This window comes from Lycorma delicatula, chromosome 1 (genome assembly GCF_047948215.1).
Source record: "Lycorma delicatula isolate Av1 chromosome 1, ASM4794821v1, whole genome shotgun sequence".
NCBI lineage: Eukaryota > Metazoa > Arthropoda > Insecta > Hemiptera > Fulgoridae > Lycorma > Lycorma delicatula.
This window is the reverse complement of record NC_134455.1, coordinates 187,016,820-187,042,124: the sequence shown is the minus strand read 5'-3', so window position 1 is coordinate 187,042,124 and position 25,305 is coordinate 187,016,820. Positions and strand designations below refer to the sequence as shown.

The 25,305-nt window shown below is 30.6% G+C and overlaps 1 protein-coding gene across 1 annotated transcript in view; it reads left to right on the top strand.

Moving 5' to 3' along the window:
* Positions 1-781: 781 nt before the first annotated feature.
* Positions 782-25,305, top strand: part of LOC142326133 (uncharacterized) — a 96,780-nt gene continuing 72,256 nt past the window's right edge. Inside the window, exon 1 of the mRNA XM_075368337.1 lies at positions 782-940. The gene's annotated coding sequence lies outside the window, so the exon portion shown is untranslated. The remainder of the gene's footprint in view (positions 941-25,305) is intronic.

Below are 25,305 nucleotides of genomic sequence, written 5' to 3'. Positions count from 1 at the left end.
AGAACACAACAGTTGCGACCACCAAATTGGCAGGACGGTTACGTTGACATAATTTTAAAACATATGACGACCGACTTATGTTTTAAGCAAATATTAATATTTTTTTATAATTTTAAATGCGAAGTTTTATTTAATATTATAGGTAGGACGAATATGAGAGTTCCTGAAGGTGGAATTTAATTCCGAAAGCGCTTGAACGCTTCGAATTCAATTGTTGGTAAGCGGTTTTTTGTATATTAACTATTATAATATAAATTTAGAATAGTAAAAATATCTCAAAAAATCTCAAAAAAAGTTTTTTTCATTTGTAAAGGAAACAGACTTTTTCTTTTTTTACATAAGTAGGTGTTTAACAGGTTTGTATTTACATTATTCTGTTTTATTTATTTTAGCATTTCAAGTGACCGTCCAATTACATTTAATTATGAAATATGTATTTTGTAGTCAATGAAAAATACCAAGCCTGATCGAGATTCGAATACAGAACCTTCCAGATGAAAAGCAGAGATACTACCACTCTATTACGGAGCTAAATTCGTATAAAATGGATTTATTTTAATATTCACATTTATTATTTGTTTTTAATGAATATCTCCCTGTTAAAAAAAGAATAATTTTAATAACAATGAAACTAATTAATACATCCGAAGAAGTACATAACTATGTAATAACTATAACCTGATAGATGATTTGTTATTTTATCGGGGGGATAACTCGTGCACGTACGACATGTGGCCACAGAATGGAGTATCAGAGTAGCGCAACCTTACTCACACAACCAGTTCTCGTCCCGTCCCGTCCCGTCCAGATCTCTTCTCCCCACCCTATATTCATTATTTCTTTAAACTTCTTTTTATTCACATTTTCCGTCAGTGTATATGTGTGCTTATAGGGAGGTGTGTGTTATCCGTCCTTTGCGAGGATACATCCATCGTAATTGGTAATATTCTTATTCAGTCATAATTTAAATAAATCATTATTATTGATTTTTTTTATGTCTGGAAATATTTATATAAAATTTTAATTGTGTTTTGTGCCTGAATTTACGAAAGATTTAAATAATAAGGTCATATGTTTAGATCCGTTAGTTAATGTCAGTACATTTATTTACTTTATTTATTATTAGTATACTATATATATATATACTTGGAAACCGGTAATGGAATAAGGCATTTATAAAATGTAAAATGTGTGTGTGTGTGTGTGTGTGTGTGTGTGTGTGTGTATATACGTGTGTGTGTGTGTGTGCGCGCGCACGCGCGCGTTTGTATAAAGTAACTGATCAAATTATAAGAAGAAATCTTTCCCGCCTGGGTTATTGAAGTGAAATGCTCCCGGTTCAACCAGGTGAACCCAGCAACTGAATGACCTGTTTTTGACCCACATTCACTTTCTCGTGAAAGAATATATATATATATAAGCTAAGTTGGTTGGTATATACAAGAAACTGGTAATTAATATAAAATATTCCTATATTTACGAATTTTTATTGTTAGAATTAAATTATGATGATAGGCTATTTTAAAAATAATATTTTTTTACCCCAGTTTCAAAATACTTAGAACAAATTAACTAAAAATAATAATAAAGTAGAAAAAATATCCTAACATGATTAGTTAAATTTATAATTTGGGTTGATTTATAATTTTATAATTAAAATTAATTTTAATAATAACACTTTAATAGCAACTACCGGAACCTGTTGCGAGCCCGACACTTTGTCCGTAACTGGGATTCCCCCATCAGAAAAAAAATAAAAATAGAAATAAAATAAAGTTAATTATTTAATTGATTATAATTTTATTTATAAATTTTTAATTTCGGTGAATTTTGCATATTGATATGCAGGAATATGTTTGATTTAGTGAAGAATGTAATGGAAAATCACTTTGCTTTTTTTAGTAAGCTTGAATACTCATTTTTTTCAGAATTTCTGACATTTTTAGCGATTACTTTTATTTCATGTTACGTCATCAACAACCTTTATGGTTTTAGTACCTCATACACACAAAATTATTAATACTTTTAATTTAATTATTTGAAATAAATATATCAAATCTACATTATTAAATTAGTTAAATTTTCCAAAATGACAGGATTATTCTTTCTTGTGTAATTATAAATTATTTTATATATATATATAGAATAAATTCTTCAAAATGTTTCATAAAGTGTTTTTCAGATATGCAGTTAGATATAATTAAACACTTCTATTTTCATTCGAATAATTGCATTAGTAGTTGATTGTTGGAGACTAATTTTTTTCGAACAAGTCCCGAAAAATTAGAGAAAGAAATTTTCTCTAATTCGAGTTGAATTTATATATATATATATATATGTGTGTGTGTGTGTGTGCGCGCACACGCGCGCGCGTAAATTTAAATTGAATTGAGTTTATATATATATATATATATATATATATATATACGTATATACAAAGTTTAGTTTTTACATCTATAACAGCGTTGTTATACTGTGTTTGACCATTCTAATCAGAACAAATTACTTATTATTCTTATTTATTTTTTTTTATCAGAAGTTTGAAGGAACTATGTATGATCTATAGATTATAGCATTAAAATCGTATCTTTATTGTCTTCTAATTTCGTTTAATAATTTTTCTTTCGGTGAAACACATTTACGTAAATTAGAGTAAATTATGAGTTACTATTTCGTTAAGGATGTAATTAAACATAGTTTCTTTCACTCTCCCATTTACATGAAATTGTTTTAGTTAATTTGTTTAGATCTTCATAGATTCCCAAATATTGATTTGATTACAAATTCATCGGTCACGTTTTTTGAAACGAAGTTATCATTTATCAAATTATATTTTCATTAATCAAATGTTATGTAACCTGGTGGTTCTGAAAAACAAAACCCTGAAAGATTTCAAGTATAGTCCAACGGGAAAACCTCCAATCAATGGAACGATTTCCATAGAAGATATAAAAATGCTGGATGGAGTTCATGCTGCTTAGTTTTAAACTTTTAACTGATAATGATCTTAATAATCGATGTTACTTTAAATCCAACCTCTGCCAAAATAAAAAATAATTTAATTGAAAGATTTCAATATTTTAATCCATTATTTTTTTTTCAATTTTAACGCAACAAATTAATCTCTTACTCGTGCGGATAAGTTCGATTATTTTTTTTTGTTGATAAACTTTTATCATTTCTAACTACATGTAATTACTCTTCAGCTGTTGGACAGAAAATATCTACCCATCTCTATATTACGGTCTTAGAAGAATTGAGAGGAGAGTGGAAGAAGTGTTAGGAGAAGACCAATTTGGTTTCAAGAAAAGTATAGGAACAAGGGAAGCAATTTTAGGCCTCAGATTAATAGTAGATGGAAGATTAAAGAAAAAGAAACCAACATACTTGGCGTTTATAGACCTAGAAAAGGCATTCGATAACGTAGACTGGAATAAAATGTTCAGCATTTAAAAAAAATTAGGGTTCAAATACAGAGATAGAAGAACAATTGCTAACATGTACAGGAACCAATCAGCAACAGTAATAATTGAAGAACATAAGAAAGAAGCCGTAATAAGAAAGGGAGTCCGACAAGGATGTTCCCTATCTCCGTTACTTTTTAATCTTTACATGGAACTAGCAGTTAATGATGTTAAAGAACAATTTAGATTAGGAGTAACAGTACAAGATGAAAAGATGAAGATGCTACGATTTGCTGATGATATAGTAATTCTAGCCGAGAGTAAAAAGGATTTAGAAGAAACAATGAACGGCATAGATGAAGTCCTACGCAAGACCTATCGCATGAAAATAAACAAGAACAAAACAAAAGTAATGAAATGTAGTAGAAATAACAAAGATGGACCACTGAATGTGAAAATAGGAGGAGAAAAGATTATGGAGGTAGAAGAATTTTGTTATTTGGGAAGTAGAATTATTAAAGATGGACGAAGCAGGAGCGATATAAAATGCCGAATAGCACAAGCGAAACGTGCCTTCAGTAAGAAATATAATTTGTTTACATCAAAAATTAATTTAAATGTCAGGAAAAGATTTTTGAAAGTATATGCTCGGAGTGTCGCTTTATATGGAAGTGAAACTTGGACAATCAGAGTATCTGAGAAGAAAAGGTTAGAAGCTTTTGAAATGTGGTGCTATAGGAGAATGTTAAAAATCAGATGGGTGGATAAAGTGACAAATGAAGAGGTATTGCGGCAAATAGATGAAGAAAGAAGCATTTGGAAAAATATAGTTAAAAGAAGAGACAGGCTTATAGGCCACATACTAAGGCATCCTGGAATAGTCGTTTTAATATTGGAAGGACAGGTAGAAGGAAAAAAACGTTTGGAATATGTAAAACAAATTGTTAGGGATGTAGGATGTAGAGGGTTTACTGAAATGAAACGACTAGGACTAGATAGAGAATCTTGGAGAGCTGCATCAAACCAGTCAAATGACTGAAGACAAAAAAAAAGATCTCTAAAAGCCCAGTCATTTTTCGGCAAAAACTTAAATCCAAAGAGTCCAAAATTAAGAAAAAAATGATATTAAATATAAAGAAAATGAATGGTTGGTAAACTAATTGAATGTTAATTATTCAACAAATGATCCTTTTTTTACTATTACTACATTATTTTTTTTTTAAAGTTGTTAATTATTTTATAATACAAGTATTTTGATTAATCGAAATTCCGGATATTATATATATAATGAAATAAGTGAATACAAAAACTTCAAAATAATATAGTAAAAAGGTATATATAAACAAAACATCTTCGTAAAAGGAATGTCGAATTTTTTTTAATCGATAATGTTTATATTCGATTAATGAATTCTTTTCCTTATAGAGGTGAAGGTTTATCTTGAATTAATTGTAATGTGTAACAGATATGTTAAAAGTTTGTTTCTCCGAACAATATTAAGGAAACTTCTTATTTGTTCAGCGTTTAACTCTGAATTTCAAATTTTATCTAGTAAATTTTTATCTCTACTTTGTTCTGATCATTTGCTTTCAAATCAAATGATCTCTATTGATTCTGATACCCCAGAGTAAGAAGTCTCAAGGGGTCAATTCACATGGACGTAGTGGTCCATTCAGTTGTTCTTCCGTGTCTATCCATTCAGAATAACTTTGACATTGGTATTTAGTCTAATTTGAAGAGTGTAGTGAGGAGTGCTCAACCTTGCTGGCAAAAATAGAGACGGCCAATTCAAACGAAGGATTGTTTAATAGCTTGGCAATATCAATATCTACATCTTAATATCTTAATCTGTGAATTGCCTCTTCTGTAATTTATATTTAATTCTTCTTTAATTATAAGTTTATTAAAGTTGAAGCTTAAATTAAATTCAATTAAAATATTAAATTTGAATAATTTTCATACCATAGGTATGAAAATTATTCAAATAAGCTACAGAAAAGAAATTAGAAAAAACTTCGAACTTGCACAGTGAATTAACTAATTCATTATTGTTATCTGTAGATTAAATTTTTTTAATTGGAGCGTTTACGTATGATTTAAAAAAAAAAATTATGATGTTTTTTCTTATATTTTCAAATAATTATAATTAAATGAGTGATTAAAAATATTTTTTGTTAAAATGATTTAAAAATGATAATTGGATAGTAAATGGATTTATAGTAAAACAACAGATAATTGTACCGATTTTTGTTTGAAACAATATTCTTTTAACTCTATCTCCGCTCATAGTCAAGAAGAAAAAATATATTATTTATTTTATGAATAATGGTAAATAGAAAACACTATAAAAATAAAAAACATAAAAATTTAAAGCCAGATGCGCATTTCGTTTATCAAATAATCATCATTATTTTCAATAGAAATAATCAAATTAGTAAAGATAAATATATTAATATAATAATAATAATACAAATTAAAAAAAAATAATAAGTGAGAGGATGGGCAAGATCAGGCACTATAAAACGATAATCCGAGCAGCATTTTCACACGCGGTAGAAGGCGTAGGTCTGAACCAAGTAGTAGTCGATAAAATGGAACATTTTGAAAGACGGATACTAAGGAAAATTTTTGGGTCTATGAAAATTGATGATGGTTGGAAATTAAGAAAGAATGAGGAATTTAACAGGAGTTTATTAAAATCAACAATATAAGTAAGTTAGATAGAAGCAATACGTAAGCGAAGGTTTGACATTCTACGAACATCTGACAAGAATGGATTCAAATAGGCTTACGAAGAGAATTTTTGACAATTGTAATGATGACAAGACGAACGTAAAGAGTTAAAAAAATTAAAGAGGACCTAAGGGTAGCAAACATAAACGAGACAGATTAAAAAGACAAAAGGGTGCTTAGGAAAAAAATATTAGTTGCAAAGAGATCCGGAAGGAGAAGAAAGAATGCGCTAACCTAAAGTGATCGGAAGAAAGAAGTGATCCTAAAAGAACCTAAAGTGATCGGCGCGGTGAATGAATGAAGAAGCATTGGAGAGCTAAAAACCTAGTCAGAAGTTGACTACTCTACGTAGTCCTACAATGTCTGATTCGAAAAAAATATACGTGGGAGAATATAAAAGAAATATGCACCATAAAAATAAGAATTTATAAATAAATAACTTATAAAACGTTCCAAGAAAATATTGCCACTGATGATTGTAAATAAATAAAAAATAAAAAACTGTCAATTAAAAATGTTTAAATCTATAAACTTTTAAACGTTAAACCAATCCAAATTTATTCAATTTAATTCGAGGTTTTTACGATTATAACTTACTATAAACCTACTGACTGAACATTTTTAAACAGAAGATGGTCAGTAGAGTAACTGAAATTATTATGAATTATATTATTAAAAGAATTTAGGTTATTAGGTAGATTTCATAAAAAAGCTTCCTATTGTAATGGGTACCATGATTCGACTTCAGGAAAATTTCAACATATCTTCGCGTTTCACATCCCCCAGATCCTAAAACCACCGGTAGTTCAAAAGTTTTTATATACATTTGTATGTATGTATATTTCACTTTGTTGTGGACACGATAACCGCCGTAATTTTGGGCCAATCACTTTCAAATTGATACATAAAATATAACGACTCAAAGTCTCCGTCGAGCTTTGTTAATGGGAAAAATCGGACCATGAGGGTGGAAATGGGAGGGGTTTTTTTCGAAAAAAACCAAAATATCGCTAAACTTTCTTAAGTAAAATATGAAATACCTTTAAAGTTCCTACTATTCTTTGGGTAAGAGCCTAAAACTTATTTAAGTAAAGTTTTTTGATATCACCAACCACTGGCCTTAGGGCTGGAAAAAATGGGGTTTCGAAGACAAAAAGAATCCTTAATAGGCACAGTATGGAATCGGTTTAAAGTGATTGTTAGTCCTCTAAACATCACCTAAAACGTTTGTCTGAAACAATTTTTGATATGACCAACCCTTACGGCAAGGGATGCCAAAATGTTGCTGGAGAACAAGAGAAGATGGGGCTTGTCATACGCTAAACATGTGAAACTTTTTTCACATGCAATCATTGTCGTATTGAGTAAATTTGAAGTTTTTCTTAACTTTAAGATGGAAATATTTTTCATCCCCTATTTGGCACCGGTGAAATCTACTTCCGTCTTCCGACGTGCCGAAAGGAATTTTTTAATTTATATTACTTGGTTTTTCGTTTCAAAAGATTATACATTTTAAATAATTTTTATCGCTACATTATTGATAAAGATATAAAAATATATAGAAAATTATGCGTCATTGTAATTTAAGAGTTTGAATCGAAGCTTTAAACATTTAAGAGTTGAATCTCTTATTAAACATTCGATGTCTCCTTCAAATTTATTTAAAAAGCGTTAAAATTATTAAATTAAGTAGACTGAATAAAAAACTCTAAATGTTGTTTAAAACTTTTTTCATGTTCGACTAATATTTTTTTTACGATTACGTAGAAATATAAAAAAAGAAAAAACAAATTACTAATAGATTTCTTTGATGCAATTATAATTTTTAATAAAATAGTATAAAGTTTTTATATGTATAAAATGCTTTGATTTATTATAGTCAGCTACTCAAACCATACAACTGAACGCGTAGGGGAAGACAACCTCCATGTGGCAGTTTCGGCCGCCACGCCATGTCCTCCGTACATTTGTGGGCTTTATCGGGGGTCATCTTCAGTACCTTGGCAAAAAGGCATCTCTAATCCTTGTTCTTGCCTCAGTCAGGATGCCACCGATTCGAATTCCACATGTGATATTCCCATCGGTTTACTACTAGGAAATGAACTCTTTAAAACTAAACACATCTACGTCGTGTCTTTAACAAGACTGAGTGACATGAAGGAATTTAAATTAAAAACGCAACTACTTACCCGATAGGTTAGAAGTTGACTTCAACACCCAACCATAACATAACACAAAACAAGAAATAAAAATAAACTAAATAAACAAAACATTACGAAAACATCAAACCTCATAACACAAGAACAACAAAACCAAAACCCAGTAAAGACCAGGCAAAACCCTAAATCCCTCGGCAATCCGTTCTCTTGCCAGGTACTCGATGAAATTTTCAACGATTACCCATTCGGCCCGGTTAATTCAATTCTCATGGAGCTCTAATGTCGAGCCGACAAATAGTCTCCGTGCGCAAAAGTTCGTATTTGGCGCATTCGTAAATTACATGGTATATCTAGTTGTCCACAATCTGGACACACACCTGAATCCACCAGGCCAAATCGCTGGAATCTGTCTCGGAAGGCGCCATGACCAGAAAGAAATTGCGTCACATACTTGTTACGGTGAACCCAAGGGGCGCCCCGCAAACCAACAACTTCTGGGAGGAGATCATGCGTATAACGCCCATCCACTGCCTCATCCCACTTGGCCTGCCATAAAGCAATACCATGCCGTTCTATCTTACGAATTTTTTCTGACGTCAATTCACCTGACTTCTTAGCAACATAACGCTGCTGCTTTTCTGACGCAATTAATTAAATCTGTCGGTTTCACACCTGCAAGTATATGTATATACTGTATTACAGTTTATAAATGTTATCATTGGTAAATCAGCACTGCTATTTAACTGTTTTTTGTAAGTAGTTTAGTCATTTTACAATGCCATGTCATTTTAGCTATTATAATCCACATTTTAGAAGTTTTGTATACAGGAATTTAATATGCACACAGTTGTTAATAATAGTAGTAAATATTTTAACCAATCAATTAACCAAAATTAACTTACTTTGAAGAAAGTAAAATCTATTACATTATATAATTCAACTTAAAAATTTATTATTTATATTAAAATACATAATTCTTAATGAAGATTTATTATTTAATTTTATACTCCAAAAACTTTTTTTAAATTTTTTCATCATTTATTAATTTTCATAGAAAAACTAGACTGTTTTTGGTAATCGATCTCCAAGATTGTAACCTAATACAGAGGACACAGCTTTTATGTCTAGGTAGTATTTTTTACATTGTGTTCTTAATAAGCATCCGACACGACATTCTATATAAATTATGACTAAAAAAAGCAAATTAGTTACTGTAATTTTAATTTTTAATTTTATAAAAATTATAGTAATCTCCAAATAGCAAGAGCGAGTTCCCCCATTCCTTTCTCATGGATACCAAGCAGAATGATTTTGCAGGAAGAGGAGGAGGAGGGATTTAAAAACCAGTATTTCTATTTTTTTTAATATATTTTGATTATTCAGAGTAGATATGAATAGTTTTCTTTTAACTGTAATTAAAATTAGCCTTCTGTGTATCAAGCAAAACTAGTATAGAATGCTCTCTTGCTATTTGGAGTTAACTTTAAATTTCTACAATTATATTTTACAGTAGTCGTAAAGTTTTAGTATAGTAGCTATCACATTTACTAATAAATTTTAAGTCTCTTCAGTAAGTAGGTCCATTACTATATTTTTATATTTTACTTATTTAACAAGAAGTTATAAAAATAATAACTATAATAAAAACAACAATAAAGTGGATCAGCTAAAATTGTGTTGTCGTTACATATTAATTTGAAATAATTTTATTACCCCGATAGTATGAAATTTTATTGAATTAAAAAATGAATCAAGTTTATTTTTCTGACTCTCATAGTATTTTCTGTAAAAGTAATAAAAGTTATTTAAAATCTGTAAAAGAATCAGAAAGAAACTGAGATAAGAATAGAAAACGAAGAAATACAAGTATTGATTCAAAAAGCATAAGACAAAGGTATGTATGGTCATTCAACTTGATTTTTAAATATTAATAAAAATTAATTTTTTGCTTGTACATAAAATAACTAATGAAAGACTCGAATAATAAATCTGAGAGCGAAATAACAATCTAAAAAATAAATTAAATACATTAAAATTCTCTGATGATGTTTATTTGTACCTCAAAATAATTTAAAAGAAAAACTAATTGGGGAATTGGATTTATTACTTGAAAAGAAATTCAATTTGAAAAAAAAGATAATATAATAAAATAATTATTATTTATTAAACATAGGATAGGAAAACATAAATAATAGAGGCTCTGTATTTTATTTACAAATGCTAGACAAAAAAATATGAGAATGGGGTATATAAAAACCAAATTTCACATCTGATATTATGAAATAAGCCTAGAAATCTTAAACATTTGCCTAAAATATTTACACAAAATGTGTTATAACAAATGCGGTAATTATTTTAAAAAATAAGAAATAAAAAAAACGCATTTCACTTGTCAAACAATCATCATCCGTAGATAAAGAGGAAGCGTTAAAAAAAAATATAATACTAGTATATAATAGAAAATACTTTAATTTATTTACTTTTTTAATTTATATTTTATTCTATTATTTATAAAAATATTGTTTAAAATAGTTAAAATAGAATTAAGGCAAGAAGAGAGATTATTCTCCTGCTTTACGACCTCATTCTGGCTAAAATATTAAAAACCTTCTGGGAAAATAACAAAAAAGGAATAAGGATAGAGACAAAAAACTGGGGAAATCCAAATTTCCTGAGAAATTTCCAGGGAAAATCAAGTTGAGTTTAAAACGTTTAGGAAGGAAAAGAATCACATCAAAGTGAAATAATCGGAAGAGAGAAAGAACAAACACTTGAAATTATGAAAAAAATAATGAAAGAAAAATAACAAAAGAAATTATATTTGCGTGGTACATAGTTTTCCTAACCACAAAAAATGCCAGTCTGTTCTAGAGAAAGACTTTTAGTTTAGTTGCTTCGTTCGAGGAAGGAGGCTGAGAAATGTTCTGTAGGCTCAGACAATAAAATTCTTAGGTTTATGGACTTTATCATCTTGCCACATCTAAAAATTAGGATTCCGTTTAACACAAAATCATTTAATATATGCATAATATTTTATTATTTCTCGTATTTGTAGGCGAAGAAATATCTTTAGAGGAAAAAACTATTAGTTTTTTTGAAAAGCTCATTAGAGCTATTTCTGTTATTTTTTTATTTTTTTGAGAAAAAACTTAAAGCTCATTTCACTTTTGTTATCTTATTCTGACTAGATTAAGTTTCTACAAATTAACAGCTTTTCACGTCCTACGTCGATGTTGGACATGGAAACCTGTATAGATGGAAGGGCCTACATAACATAATATTTTATGGAAATATGTAATGAAACATTGCAAATAAAAATATAAATTGAAAGGGATTTAATGACATTTTATTTAAATATAAATTTTCGTTAATTTTTATTTTTTTTTATTAATTATGATTAATAAAAAAACTTTAAACAGACATAATTAAAATTTTTGTCAGATTTACTAATAAAATTTAAAGAAAATCACTTTAATTGAATTGTTTATTCGTATTTATGTTTTAGAAAAGAATACGAGATCATGCCATTATCCTTTATTTTTTTTGACTTTATAATATCACCACATAAGCATGAAGCTTGTGCCTGGGATATGGAAATGGAATTTTGTAGCGTGTGAAAAATACCATGCCCTGACCGGGATTCGAACCCGGGACCTCCGCACGAAATGCCGAGACGCTACTATTCATAAACGGAGGTCGGCAAATGAATATTGGTTTTACATAAAACAAATTAATTGATTTTTATGAATAAGCTATCAAACTCTTATTCGTCTGCTTTGTATTAATGAAATCGCGTACATACCAATTATTTTTCATATTTAATGGTAAATCTACAATTAAATATAACAGTATAAAATTAATAGATAAGATGTTAAGGTACGATGAACAAATGCATGCTTGTTCGAAGAAACGATAATCCAGCGAATTCACTCTCGAAGGACATAAATATGAAGTAAAATTTCGTTGATATGTGGACAAATTTAATTTAGCTGAGTGAAAAATAAATATGTTGATTCTGGTATGTTTATAATTGACGTTAATTTTATAAACTAAAATGCTTAAATCAAACAAGATAAATATATTAAGGGATCCAGTTACATCGTATCTTCTAACTGCTGGGAATTTTCTGACGACCACATGATTTACTAAGGAATTTGTTGTGTTATATAATACGAATTTGAATATGTGATGTTCTATAAACAGAACATCAGGATCTTATGTAATACGAGTGGAGCATATAAAAGAATTATCATTGTGGAAATATTTTATTACAATGATTGGATTTTTTATAGGTTCGTCTAGTAGTTACTCAAAATATTTGGATCACATACATTCATGCAGATCTTATGACGTTATTTTTCTTTCACTTGCAATTTTGATTTTCAACAGAGTAAACATAAAATTTTGCACTGATTGTACAATTCATACCTTTTTTTTTATGTTGATGTGGTGGTTCCAAGTTATATGCCTATCTACTTACGAGTAGATGAGGATGTGTAAGTTATCCTAGGATAATGGGGTAAAAGAAAGTTTTCTTAATGTGAAATCGATGTGATTGATTTTAAAAATTAAAAACGTTTTAAGAGTTTGCGTGCTCTACTGGAGGATAGAAATGGAAAGTCAAATCAACAAGAAGCGAATGGAAAACTTAAAGAAGAGGAACCTTCAAGAGATAAAGCACCCCTTCATGAAGACATGTCTTGCGATGATACATGGATATGATATCTTTGCAGTGGTACCATGGAAATACGAAGTAGTAGTAATTTGTAAGTAAGGCTGTACTTCCAAACTCTGATGAGCTCTGCTTTATCCAGGTTCTCTCATGTCTCACTTCACTGCCACGTTGCGGGTAGTCCTACGCTTAACCAAGTTCCTATGATCGGTTGTTAATCGATGAAGAAGTTTGCCTTGCGCTATGAATCATCTGGAGCCGAATGATTACCAAAGAGGTAAATTAGACCGTGTCCATAATCTATACTGAGCCCCGGAAAAACAGTACCCTCAAAAAATGTACTGTAATCGCAAAGCGGGGTTTGTTGATTCGCACCTTCCTCGAATGAGCATGCTAATTGATGGAAATTACCGATGGGAATGCCATTGGATGAATACTGAATCTTGCCCTGTGGCTTATAGACACATACTATTAGCAACAAGACAACCTGTAATCTACCAACACGGTGTGATTTTCGTCAGGTCGGTACTAACAAGGAAAGGGCTAGTTGTACTCATCGATATGCGGGTATTATTGTGGTTTAACAGACGGCGAAGAATAATTTAAATCTCTTTATTACGTAATCCCTTCATTACGGATAAATTAAGCAATTCTTATGCCTTATCTTTATCGGGTGGGGTAGTTTGTAAAAGAGTATCCATTAGGATCAGATTGTATACTAAAGAACCGAAGAAATTCTGAAATTAAACTTTTACAACTTTATAATACTTCCAAGAAAAGCAAAATTTCAAAAGTTAGTTTTCAGTAATCAATAATCAATGAAGAAGGAAATATGGGTCAACTGGACTTAGGATAACGCATTCTCCATTCTTTCAGGAACGGTAAAATATAATCTGCTTATATTTTTTTTTAAATATACACTTTAAAAAAAATTGTAGATGGAATATAACAATAAAGCGTTCTTTAGGTGTAAAAAAATCAAACTTAAAAAGTTATTTGTTAACTTACAAGTTATTTTGCCTAATCTTCCTTAAAGTAGAATTACCCTGACCGTAGTAGTATTGACCGTTCTTGAATTTATTTTATTCTACGCCATAAGTTAGTTACCCACGTTTCATTATCTTTTATTACATTTTTTATCAGTATTATTGTCAGTTGAAAGAACCAAAATATTTTTACCAAAAACAGCATATTTTTCTTTTTGTTCCTTAGTCAGCAGCCATCGCACAACTTTATACAAAATGTGATGGTTGTTCAATGTTTTTGATTACAAAATTGAACCCACGGGGTTCAATTTTTTTAGTGTAAAAATCAAATGAAACAAATTCTTACCAATTCCCACTTCTTATTCTTCATGGACAATCAACCGATGATTTTCGTTCATAAGTAGAACATAATTTACTGTTTAATCATCATTAATTAAGTTGATAGCCGTACAAATATTTCAATATCGTCCAATGTTATTTCACTTAATTTGAGACGACTAAACCATTCACAACTCTATGTGAATGGAGTTGTGAATCCTTTACAACGTTGCAAAATTTTTACAATTTTAATAAAATGTTTTCCTAAATTTAAAACAAAATTTACGACATAAACATTGTTATCTAAAACTCTTCATATTTTTCAAAAATAAAACCAATTATAATCTCGTTTAAGCCACTATGTAATAGAAATAAAGAGCAATAGCGCCATGAGATAATGTGAAAGAATTGCTAAAGAAACTCATTTCATACTGTCATTAGCTGTATGCCACAAAGTCTAAATCGTATAGAGGCAATTTTTTCATTCTTCCTTGAACGCAATAAAATCTTCTTTTTTTGTTTTTAAGTATTTATACGTCAATTTTTAGTATTTCGCACATCTTTGTTCAGCGGACTGACAGCTCGGATTAATGAGGAGGAAATTTGATTGTTCGAATTTTGACGGAAGATTTTATTTCATTTAATCTCATAGATTAAAATAATAAAAAATAAATATTACTTTCGGAATATTACATTGATGATTAAAATATAATAATGATAAAATAAAATATAATATATATATATATATATATTTGTGTGTGTGTGTAAAACATGAAAATTTCTAAATAATATAGAAAAAACTTAATAAAACGCCTAGCACCAGACTAAAGTTATAATAATAAAATGTAATTTAATATACTTAACAGATACATATAAAAATAAGGCGTGAGAATGTTTAAAAACAAATCTAACATAAATACCAGATTTTATGTTAAGAGATACGAGTAAAATAAAAAAGTTTATAACATTTTTACATCACGAATTTAAATTTTTTTTTTTTTTAATGATTTAAAAAGTATAATACAATCACAAAATTATATTTTTTACTACTTTACATAATTGTTAATGAGGTTGTGAAAAGAAAATAATGTTTCATTAAAAAAAAATAAGAATGAAAGATTCGTTAATATAGTATTATAGAGAAGTGTATGTTACATTAATAAATGATTTGATTATGTAAATTTATTGAATTAAATTTAGGGTAGGGTTGACTGATGCCTGATTACCGATAAAATAAAAAAGAATTAAAAAGAGAATGTTATCCATTCGATATTGTATGGCGTCGGCGGGAGATGTCTGGCGCCAAATATTCCGCCGTCGTCCAAGAAGTAGTTTTCAATATCATCATGTTTATTATTACATCAGTAATTTTTGTTATCAATAATGTTTACAAAAATGTTCTATTTTAAACTGAATTAATTAAAAAAAAGTTATAATTAATAATGAATTAATAAATGCAATAATTGTTGACGAATTATTCTACACTCATCTATGTAAAAACTCATAAGCTTTTTTACCATCAATATAATTAGTACGGGAATCACATGGAATCCTTTTGTATTTAAATAATTAAATTAATTTTTAATCATATATTTACAAAATATATTCTTTTTATTTAACTTTTGATTATTAATTTTTTTTCTTATATGGAATACATTTTTGATCGAATTAAAAAGTGAAAATATCTCAACAGGTTTATATGAATAAATAAGTAATCTATTTTTATAGGTCATAATTGTATATTATACAATTATATGTACAATTATAATTATATTATTATACAGATCATATCAGAAATAGATGTGTGAGCTACTTCACAGATGGAAAAGGGACGGCCCCATCATTTGTCGAACTTGACGGAGTGACGCTGATAGCGATTAACCTTCTTAAAGGAATCCTTGCAATCCTTAAAGGACTCATGAATAGAGTTCCCTGGGAAATCACAGATATTGTGAACTATGGAGTACAAAATAAACTGTTTCCTGACATATGGAAGGAATCCAAGGTAGTTTTCTTACCAAAAAAGGCAGTCGACGCACAGACTATTACATACAGGCCACTTAGCCTTATAAATAATATCGGAAAAGTGGCAGAAAGATTAATAACAAATCCAATTATGGAAGAGCTCGAAGGTAATGATGGATTACACAGGAATCAGTACGGTTTTAGAAAGGGCAGATCTACTTTACAGGCATTGGACAGGATATATAAATGGGTCCTCTCCACGCGTAGCGGAAGATGGAGAACGCGAAGAATATCACTATTAACTACGCTCGATATCCAAAATGCCTTTGGTACTGTCAAATGGGATACTATAAGGAATGCCCTGGCTAGAAGAGGCATTAGTAATTGGTTACAGAGACAAGTTAGCGATTATCTGAACAACAGATGGTGCACTGTTAACATCTTGGAGGGAAGCTTGAGACATCAAATTTTTGGTGGTGTACCGCAGGGGTCTGTCCTGGGCCTCTTGCTGTGGTTAATAGCCTTTGACGATGTTTTAAGGCTGAATTTACCAGATGGAGTTGAAATCATAGCATATGCTGACGACTTGGCTATACTAATTGCAGCAAAAACTGAGATCGAAGTTGAGACTAGTGGCAATAGAGTACTGGAGCTGATTCACGCCTGGTTGGGCAAACAAGGCCTGAAACTAGCAGTAGACACATGTAAATACATTTCTCTAACAGGCAAAAGGCACATTAGAAACTTAGAATTGAAAGTGGGCAATCATCCTATACGTCGAGTTGCACAAACGAAGTACCTTGGAGTCATCCTTGATAAATCCCTGAGCTTCAGTCCGCATATAGCTGACAGATGTGGTGCGGCAGAAAAGTCGTTAAAGGCTTTATCTGGAATACTATCTGGCAAGACTGCCCCTAGAGCCTCCAGAAGAAGAGCTTCTGCTTGCACATCTATATTATTGTATGCAGCGCCGATATGGTATAAGGCTATGGTATAAGGCTGGTATATTGCTAGAAATGTCAGGCGACTTCAGGGAATTCATAGACGTGCTTTGATCGGAGTAACAAGTGGATACCGTACCATATCGTACGAAGCGGCATGTGTTCTTGCCTCTGATCCACCCATTGAACTTAGGGTGCTAGAAATATGGTTGCGTTCCCAAGGTATGGAGAAATTGCAAGCAAAGGACCAGATAATGGATAAATGGCAGGAAAGGTGGGACCAACATCGGGCGCCTTGTGGACCAAACGCCTTTTTCCAAGTTTAAGACAATGGGTGAATCGGAATCACGGAGAAACCGGATACTATATCACACAATTGTTCTCGGGCCACGGAAATTTCCAGGCGTATTTCTTCCGATTTGGCTTGAGAAATAGCCCCAAATGCATGTATTGTGAATACGAGGATACGCCTGAACACATCATCTTCAGATGTGTTAACTGGTATGATGTGAGATTACGAGCTGAAATATCGGACGTCGAGCCGGAGCAACTTGCCCGATTCCTCCTATCTTCTGATGAAAATTGGGGGAAATTTGAAAAATTCACCTATACTGTCATGAAGGAGAAAGAAGAGGAAGGTAGAAGAAGAGGATACTAGCAATTTGTTACTTCAACGCCATATGACATCGGAATTATGGGGAATAATAAAGTTAAGACCGAGACCCGGCCTAGTAGTTGGGGTCCGTAACGGCGTAGCCGGGGCGGGCTCCCCGGCTGCGAGGTTTGACGCAGGCATACAAAAGATAAAAAAGACCGAGACCCGGTCCCTGGGGTGGGGCTGGGGACAGCTTTGCTGGACCTGGCTTCGTACCTGGCGATTTGAGGAAGGCAAATAATTAAAGTAACAAAAAGATCCGACCGGGGGGACCGACCTGCCGTGCCGGAATTATAGCCGGTGGGTGGGAAGGCCCTCTTAGAGTATAAGGAAACTCTCCCAGACCGAGTATACTTAATTGGATAACCGGTCTGGGGAAAAAAAAAACCTTCTTAAAGGAAGCTTATTTGATAATTTGAATATCCCGTACCTATTTGAGAATGTCACAATAGATCAGTGTTAGCAACGATGATTGCTAACACTTTTATTATCATTACTGGAGACTGCATCAAATGAAGCTTATAGAATTTATATACGATTTTTTTAAAGTTAGTGATCTATTTCGTCCTAATTTCTGTTCCAAAGATAAAACGAAACTTATTCTATCTTTAATAATTTCCAATAAAATTGTTGCAGAGCCTAAAAAATTGGATTAAAAAACGCTTTTTTAGGTTTGCAGTAAATTAAGTTTTGTTAAATTTCCTGTAAATAAATTTTAAAATTACAAACAAGAATTAAATTAAATTATATCAATTTCAAAGTAAGTTAGTTTGAAATCTGAAAATACTAATTTAAATAAAGTCAATAGAAAACAAATACAAGTTTCAGAAATTTAACTAATTCAAAATAAAACAGACCAAAATGTGGCAGATTAAGGTTAAAATTTTAAACACAAAAAAAAATTCATCATAATGCTAAAATAAAAAAAAAAAAAAACATTATGAACTTTATGAAGCTTCGACTTATAACTTTAACCCACCGGGTTGGTCTAGTGGTGAACGCGTCTTCCCAAATCAGCTGATTTGAAAGTCGAGAGTTCCAGCGTTCAGTCTAATAAAGGCAGTTACTTTTGTATGAATTTGAATACTAGATCGTGGTTACCGATGTTCTTTGGTGGTTGGGTTTAAATTAACCACACATCTCAGGAATGGTCGAACTGAGACTGTACAATACTACACTTCATTTATACTCATACGTATCATCCTCATTCATCCTCTGAAGGAATACCTGAACGGTAATTCCCGGAGGCTAAAGAGGAAAAAGAGACACTCCAAAGAAAAACTTTGGATGCCCAAGTTTGGATGTTGTGATGTTAATATGGGGTCATCTCAATCATCTGATTTAACTCCATGTTTTTTTTTTGTTTTTATATGGATTCGTGATGGATCCCCTGCTTTAGTTAACCTCCATTCCCCGCTGATCTTACGCAGAATTTCAACATCGTATCATCACTGCTAACATTGATCAATCGTAATATTTTCACATGGTCATATTTTTTTAAGTACTTTTTTCTTATGTTAATATCTTACATCAGTTATTGAAATATAGACATTCGATTTTTAATTCATCTACACACACACACACACACACACACACACGCACACACACACACACAAATATATATATATATATATACGAGGGTGGATCAATAAGTACTCGTGTGTGAATACAGTGGCATTGCTAAGGAACGCCATCTGTCTAATACACCTGTGTTTGCCAAGGTAAGTTAAGGCAGTATACTACTAAAAAAAACAAATTTAAAACAAAATTTAAACTTGTTTAAATTTTAAACAAAATTTAAAACGATGCCACACAAAATTTCAGACTGATTCATAGGTTAGTTTTTATTTGACAACCATTTGTATTTAACGTATTTGGTGTTTTTCGATACAATCATAAAAAAAATATCGATCCGTAATTCGCTTTTTATGTTTGGATGGAAAAATGAGCAAAGAAATAAAAGAAAAGTTTTATTCTGTCTATAGGGACTCTTTACCATCTATGACAACTGTGATTTAAACGAATTTAAACGTAGCCATATATCTATTTTTGAGGAGCGCCCAGATCGCCCAGCAGACGTGGTTACTGAGGAAATCGTTGAAAAGGTCCATGATATAATTCATGCTGATCGCCGAACGAAAGTGCGCAAAGTAGCATAGGTTGTAGGTGTGTCGTACGGAACGGCAATAAACATTTTACGTGATATGTTAAGAATGAGAAAGTTGTCGGCCCGATGGGTGTCGCGATTGCTCACTTCGGACAACAAGCGGATACAGCTATCAACTTCGAAGCAGTGTTTCGATCCCTTAAAACGAAATCCGCAGTAGTTTTTACGTCGACTCATCACCGTTGATGAAACCTGAATCCATTACTATACCCCAAACGTAAATCAAGACGATTGTTTTTTCCAGGCGAATCTGCTCCAAAGAAGGCCAAAATCGTCCCATTGGCCGAAAAGGTGATGGCTACGATTTTTTAGGCTGCGAAGGGAATATTCCTCTAAGACTTTCTGAAAAAAGAAAGCACAACCACGGAGCAGTACTACAATGAATTACTGGAACGATTCTACGAGAAATTGAAACAGACACGGCTCCACTTGCAAAGAAAAAAGTGCTGTTTCATCGTGACCAGCTCACTCATCCGGAATCGTCGCGGCCAAGTTACATGAATTACGAGACGAATTACTGCCGCATCCACCGTACTCGCCCGACCTGGCTCGCTGCGACTTCTTTCTGTTCCTCAACATGAATAAGTGGCTTGCGGGAAAAAGATTCGGTAGTTTGACAAATCGTATTTTGTAGGGCGTTTAAAAAAAGGGCAGGATTATTGGGGAAAATGTATCTCCTAAGGAGGTTATGTTGAAAAATAAAAAAACTTTTTCTGAAAATCATGCATTTTGATTCCTAACACGAGTAATTATTGATCCACCCTTTTATATATAAAATGTGTACTTCCTACTTATGAATTTCACATGATTTGGATTATCTTATAAAATGGGGTTTATCGTATTCTTTTTTTCTCAAATAGTCCATTGTCTCCCTTTAATTGATTAACGTGCAATATATGATATATATTTATTTATACGTGCATACGATATATATACATAAGTATGGGTGAATTAATGTATTAAAAATCAAAAACACGTAAGTGACCTGATATGAAGAGTAAGTTATTCCAAAACGTGACAGGCATTCTTGAAAATAACAAGTATCCCACGCAAGGTTTACTAAGAATATTCCCGTTGGATTCTTCATACAAAAATATAATATTGCACATCAGATTACAAAAGCACCGAAATGCAGCTGATATTCTACCTTATAAGGGACAAATTCATTGTATTTATCGTCGGGATTAGCTATACAATAACCATCAATACTCTCGGTGAAAGCGACTTTAAATAGTGCTTTCATTTATACTTCAGAATTTAAATGCTTTACAGCTAAAGACCAGTGTCGGTAGTGTATAATAACAGATTAAGCTACCTTTTTCAGAATGTGATTCAATAAGGTACAGCCTCTACTCAGAGGTAGAAATATATATTGTATAATTACGTAACAATGTAATGCACACTATATATATTTCTTTTAAAAGTTGTAATTTAGTATCATAATCATGTAAGTAGTAGATAATCATGTAAATATTTAATAAGGTTGTAAGTGTTGCCATTTTACCAATTCTATTATAATATATGCTATATTGAATATATCAAATAGTATAATTTTGCCGATTCTGGTACAACCTGAACCTTGACCACTGGTGTGATCTTGACCTTGACACAGGTAAAAATTAAAATTTTGACACCAGATAAAAAAATTAACCTTTGATTCCAGGTAAAAAATGCTGAAGTCATTCAAAAAATAAAAATAAAAATTGCCACGTATTGGAGATACGTCATATCGCGTGATTGGCAATACACTTGTTTGCTGACATTGCAGTAACCTTTCTTTTACTAATCAAGTTGTTTATTTCAATATCACCTAATGATAATGCATTTGCATCAGTGATTAAGCCTGTGCGTACAGTATATGTGCTTCATGATATTGCAATAAACTTGTGTACTAATTAACTTCTTTTATTTCAAACTTATCAAATGATATTGGGTCAATTCCACAGTCTATGAATTCACGTGTTTTACGTTAATTTCCGTTGTGTTGCTTCAGACTTATTTACTTGTTTATTACAAAGTTATCAAATGATCTATTCGCTTCAATGATGAAGGTTAATGGATATATATATATATATATATATATATATATATATATATATATATATAAATACCTGCCAAATTTTCATTGGGTTCATACCGTGTTTTTAGGTTTCAGTTTAGGTTTCAGAATATACTGTAGGTCAACTGTGATTTTATTTTTTACTATTAGTTGCAGTCGATCGTCTCCAATGCCTTTGGAAAATCTTATACGATCAAAATAAACCAAAGCTCGATAAATACGAATGGAATTAACGTTCAACCATGCAAACGTCAACCATCCACCGCGACATTATCCTGCGTTTTTTATCATAAATCATTTCAGGCAGGATATTATAAGCTAACTGCCTAGACTCTAATATCGAAAATAATACCTTGTCACTGGCGCTGTTTTTAACGACTACAGCTCAGGATTGTTCCAACTGTAAAAACACCATTTTACCAAATTATATTATTTAGTGGTTATGCATATATTACTAACAACGACAGTTATAATATCACTTTAAAATAATATATAAAAAATACTAATCTCACTTATTGACTGTCATGCTGTTGTACTTGTTGTTGATGTCGTAGGTGTAATAATAATGTTTCGTTCAATCTATGTAAAAACGATTACATAATTATTAATAATGTATTTGAAATAGTAAACAAAACGATTGCAGTGACAAATAATAGCACAGTCGTATATAGGTATAGACAAGTAACAATAGCACTCTCTTTAAATTCTCACTTTATTGATGTTCTAGTATGTTTTTGAAACAGTGAATGGTGAAAAGACTGAAACAAAACAAATCCATTTTTTGTTATTAGTATTTCAACAATAAAGAAAATTATTTAAATAATTCAATTTTAAATTCAACAACCTATTATTTAATTTTATTTCCCACGCTTTATTAATCGATAGATGTATATGTCATTATTAATCAATATTCAACTGAAAGTGAATAAGTATATGGTGATGATCTAAAGTGCGTAATTTAATAACTCATATCTTATTTTAAAGAAATTACCCAATATTAATTTTATTTCCAACAATAAATGGTTTCTTATTATATAAATGTTAGCAGACACGTTTACACATAAATATTATTTAATGCATAATTAAACTAGAAAATAAAATATATAAAATGAGTAATTTTACAATAAACATCTTATTTTATAGAAATTAAACATATTAAATTGTCTGTAAATATTATTTAAAATATGTAATCAAAAAAATAGTGTTGTGTACTGTTACTAGACTAGTAACAAAAGCGTTCGTTTAAAATGTTCACCGTATTGATGATGATGCTGCTGTCCTTGTTGATGATGATGTTATTGTTGCTGTACATGTAGGTGTTAACAATTTGGACTATCACTATAAAAAAAAACAAATCCATTTTTTGTTATTAATATTTTAACAATAAATAAGGTATTATGTAAACACTACAATTTTAAACAACCTATTACTTTTTTTTTATTTACAACGAATAATTACAACATATAATATACAAGTGAAAGCGGGCAAGTAAAATATAAAGTGCGTAATTCTACAATTAAAATCTTATTTTATTGAAACTTATCTAGTATGAATACATTTAAGTATTACTTAAAGTGCGTAATTATTATTTGGAAAATGTAATACATAAACTCACACCACGGATATGCAAATCGATATTGATTTTACTACTAAACAGATTTAAACTTATTAATTTTAATTCTAAAATGACTGAAAATATATTAATTTTATTCCCAGTGTGCAATAAATATCTTATTTGAAAAAACTATTCATGCACATATACATATAAATATTATTTAAAGTGCGTAATTATTATTTGGATACTAGGTCATGGATACCGGTGTTCTTTGGTGGTCGGGTTTTAATTAACCACATATCTCAGGAACGGTCGAACTGAGACTGTACAAGACTACACTTCATTTACACTCATACATATCCTCATTCATCCTCTGAAGTATTATCTGAAAGGTAATTACCGGAGGCTAAACAGGAAAAAGAAAAAAAAATTATTTGGAAAGTTAAAATGTACAAATTCATGCACCACAGGCATACAAACCGGTATTAATTTCCTTACTATGCAGATATTTAAACGGTTCAATTGTAATTCTAAGAACTACCAAATATTAGTTTTATTTCTAGTTTACAAAAATTAATATCTTATTTTATAGTAATTAAATGCGTACATCTGCTTATAAATGATATTTAAAGTCCATAATTATTATTAAAGTATTATTTAATATTTGCGTAATTATTTTTAATTATATATAATATTTAAAGACCGTAATTATTATTTAAAAGTACTTCACTCACCTGAATGAAAATGAAGAATTGTAGGTAACGTAGATAATATAAAAAAATAGAATCACAGTACAGTATACACCGAAGACTAAAAACGCGGTATGAACACAATGAAAATTTGGCGGGTATTAATATAAATCCGTTAACCTTTACCACTGACGCGAATGAATTACTCGATTAATCTGTAATAAACAAGTAAACAAATCTGAAGCAACACAATGGAAATTATTGTAGAACACGTGAATTGTCGGACGTACTGTCGGTGGGTGGGAAGGCCCTCTTAGAGTCACAAGGACACGTCCCTGGGCCGCGTATACTTTAGTGGATGTCCGACCCAGGGATGTAGGGGGAAAAAAATGTGGTGTGAAAGAATACCGATTCCATATAATATTTTAGAAATTATAATTTTCATAGAATTTAGAAATAAAACTTTTACGTAACAGTCTTATTAGTGAAACGAAATAAAAATAATAACTTATTTTATTCAAGAAAATTAACTTAAAGAATAAATAATAATTTTGTACTTTTTACTAGTATATCTGATCTAGAAATTCTTGTTGTAAGATATAATTACATAGATTCTCTTTCTTCAAATAAGAAAAAAGTTATTAACTCTTTAGAAAAAGGTTTTAACATAATTTAGGCAAAATCCGCTGTAATTTACAAACTATCCGTTGTCAGTTTTTTTTAGTTTTATTATACTTGTTTGTTATTATTTACTGACACGGTAAATTTTACGTTTTTAATCGTTTTGTAATGATAATGTTTTAAAATAGTTTTATAATACTCGTAATTATTTATTTTTATTTTTTTCATATAATTAACTAATTCATTAGTTGCACTTATAAAAAAAAAAAAAAAATTCAATTTTTTCGATTGTTTGTATATATATATATATATACACACCTCTATTTTTAACGGGATTTTATAATGATTACTATACTAATTTACTTACTAATTACTAATACT